Source organism: Phoenix dactylifera, chromosome 10, assembly GCF_009389715.1.
Source record: "Phoenix dactylifera cultivar Barhee BC4 chromosome 10, palm_55x_up_171113_PBpolish2nd_filt_p, whole genome shotgun sequence".
Classification (NCBI taxonomy): Eukaryota; Viridiplantae; Streptophyta; class Magnoliopsida; order Arecales; family Arecaceae; genus Phoenix; species Phoenix dactylifera.
Window position 1 is genome coordinate 5,163,102 of NC_052401.1, and position 3,570 is coordinate 5,166,671.

Genomic DNA, 3,570 nt, shown 5'->3' on the forward strand with positions numbered 1-3,570 from the left:
GTGGACATTTTATACACGGGAGGGGGAACAATGGGAATGGAGGGCAAACAGTAACCAGATGTTATTTTATGGCCAGTAAGAAAAAGTGGAAGAGAAGTGATAAACTCACTCCACCATTTTGATATCGTGCGCTGCTTTCTTACCTATGAATTATTTTGACTTACTAATAATTCTTCCAAGTACTCTGTCCAAGCAAAATAAATAACCATAGATAATTAATTAGCCTAAATTGTGCATTCAATGGTTTTGTATTTAATATTTTATAGATAAAGTTTATTAGTTTGTTGTTCTTTAGAATTGTAAATTTTAATATTTTAAAAATTATTTTTTTTCTTTGAACTCTCCATTTTATTTCAGTCAATTTATTCTTGGATGCTAGACTAGGCATACAAAAATATAAAAGTGGAAGAGAAAGAGAGAGATTAGACTTATAACTACATTTTAATCTACACCTAAAACATGCAAAAATTTCTTTGGCTTGAAGCTCAAAGATTATAAATGAATGAGGTTCAAGTCTAGATTAAAATTGAATATGGATCAAGATTGATGTTTAGATCTAGAGTCAATATGGATATTTGGAAGCTCCAGTTCTCTTTATACCTTTACAATCGTGCACTAAAAATATAAGCTCAAAATATAATAAAAAATATAAAATAAAGAGTTAATAAAACTATACAATATATACCATTTAAATTATTAGTTTTAATTTTTAATCAAGTTGGGTTCATAAAAACAAAAAAAAAATACAATATATAATTGGATCATATTAGATTCATGTCCAATAAATTTTAATTATTTAAACCTCAAAATAAAAGATTGTTTGGATTTATTTCTAAATTTTATGCTCGATTCGATGATCTATAGATCTAGGCTAGATTTGAATCATGTATGAATTTGGACATCTAACTGATAATCATAAAATTAAATTATATTTTCATCTTTTCTATCATTATGGATGCCTTTTTATGCTCCCATGCGCCAATTTTTCTTCCTATAATAATTAATTTCTTAGTATTTTAACTTTAAGGGTAGAAAAAGCACGGAAATAGAAATTGTGGAGTGAAAATAACAACTACACGACAGTAAGGTGGGAGAAAAGAAGGTAGATAGGTGCAACCTGTATGTGGAACATGCGATCCTGACCGTTGGTCAAATGTGCCTCGTTGGACCACTATGTCTATGGGGTAGGGACTCCGAAACGTGAAAATAAATGGAAGCTTTGTTGGTGCCGAATCATCGTCATTTTGAAGTAAGATAGAGCGTCACGTGGCCTTGCTGCAATTGGAAACTCTGACAGGAAAAATCTAACAGGTTCACTCCCAGAGAAAATCTAACAGGAAATCTATCAGATGAATGCTTGGGTGCAAAACGTGGTGTGTTTTGCTTGCAGTTAACCATTTAATTTATTTAACTTGTTTCAACTCATCGTAGATCGGATTAAATTACATATTTAATAAAATAGTTAAGTTTGGATATGAATTTTTGATCCTTTTAGTAAACAAGTTAGATTCGATTTGATAGATTGTTGATCTATCACGTATTTGACTTATCTTGTTCAATCCGACTTGATTGCCACCTCGAATTTACTTTTACTATAATCCAAAATTGAGAGCCAAAGTGTTTGCTGAAATGGATGGTAAGTGGCAGAATGGATTGTTCAATGTTCCTTATATACTATCAATGTTCTTTGCACGTAACATAGCATAAGCCTTGCCATGGTAAGGGATGTGCTTTTGGGTGATAGTTACTTTGGAATTTGGATTCCCTTCCTTCATGGATAAATTTATCGAAGATCCATGTTGGCATCGGCATTGTTCATCTAGACGAGCCTCATTGTCAAAGGATTAGCGAAATTAGGGATCGGGACATGGAAAGAGACTCTTCGCTAACTCCGTTTTTAAAATGAATCTAGGTCCTTCATTGCAATGTTGTGGTGGTAGAAACTTTACTTCATTGGACTGGTGGCAAAAGATGAACTGCCTACTGTGTGTAAAAGAAGCAGGGTCTTTGAATAAAGGTTGATGATGTGAATATTCTTCTTGACTGTGCCAAAGTGGAAGCAGAATTCCTTCCTTTCTTTCACACATAAGGAGACTTCGTCAACAAATTGAAACATTGAAAGTGGAATGAGCTGCTTTCACCTCTGCAAATAATGGTTTCCTTTTCCATAAAAATGGATGAATAAAATAAAGACGGAATGCATGTAGGGAGGTTAATAGAGACAGGGAAATTTGGTATGTAGAGACCTATATGTTCAAAACATGATGCAATCGATACAAATACAATGTTGGTCCAAAGGTTTGATCTGGGAATATGAATATTGTTGCATAGTTGCTTGGTTATTTCAGCATGTTTATATGAAACTCTTCGGATGGATTACAAGAAATAATTAAGCAATTTGTTTGGATCCTTGTTAAAGTCTTTATTTAGATGCCTCAAGTGAGCAATGTTTTCTTTTGATGACAACTAGTAAGCAATGTTCACATATAAGTAGAGAATGGCAATGATCGCCATTCAAGGTAGAGTAGAGTTTTGCATTTCAAACACATAAAGGCCAAATGTAATGTGTAGCATGAACCTTAGACAAATTTGACTAAGTAACAAGTTGAGAACATTAATTGGACTCATGTTAGGCTTGCCGGTAATAAAAAAGCTTGGTCTCAGGTGGTGGAGACGAGTATAACAATACAATATTAGGAAAAAAAAATCTATACATTAAATGTTCCAACATTTCGATAAAAATGTCTTTTAGTTATCAATTGAAATATACTTAATAATTAGTTTCACACGATTAATTGGCAAAAATATAATGAAATATTTTTCATGCGAAAGACGAGCATCCTCAAAAGGGAAATAAAGAATGTGATGGAGTTGTGGAAAGGATGAAAGACAATGAAAAGATGATGTAGGTTAAGATAGAGTACCAATCATCAAAATCTCTATCATATGGAGGGTGCAACTATTGAACTGGTAAGGTCATTAGATATAAATCGGTAGCTATAGCTACCTAAAGAAACTCTGATTTGGTCCCCGAGACCCTCCCAACAATTGCAAGGAGAGGTCCACCTTGATAGGGGTTAAGATACTTGAATTCTTTTTGATAAGTATTTTCTGTTTATACTCATAAATAGTAGGTAAAAAAACCTAGCGAGGAAAGCATATCTATAATATTTATTTTCAACAATAAGGAGTAATGGACTTCTGACCATCCATTGGATGTTAATTACTCTTAATTAATGACATATGTGGGATCTAGTAATTTTTATATATGTGCTTGAGTAATGGATGGATAGTTTATTGTATTTATCTATACCAGGTGAGCCTTTTTGCAATCAAACCTAGTGGAACTAAAGTTACCTATGTGAGCCGGTTTCCAAAGGGAAAAGACCCAAGAAATCTCAGCAAAATCTCAATTTGTAAATTTTTGAACCACTGAGATTGGAAGAATGATCACATGGTACTTAAATCAAAACCAAAAAATAATATGAGGGGAGCATATATGAATTGACTCTGATATCTTGCCTTAAAACTATAACTACAACATCCAGATCATTTGGGCCAATCAAGAAC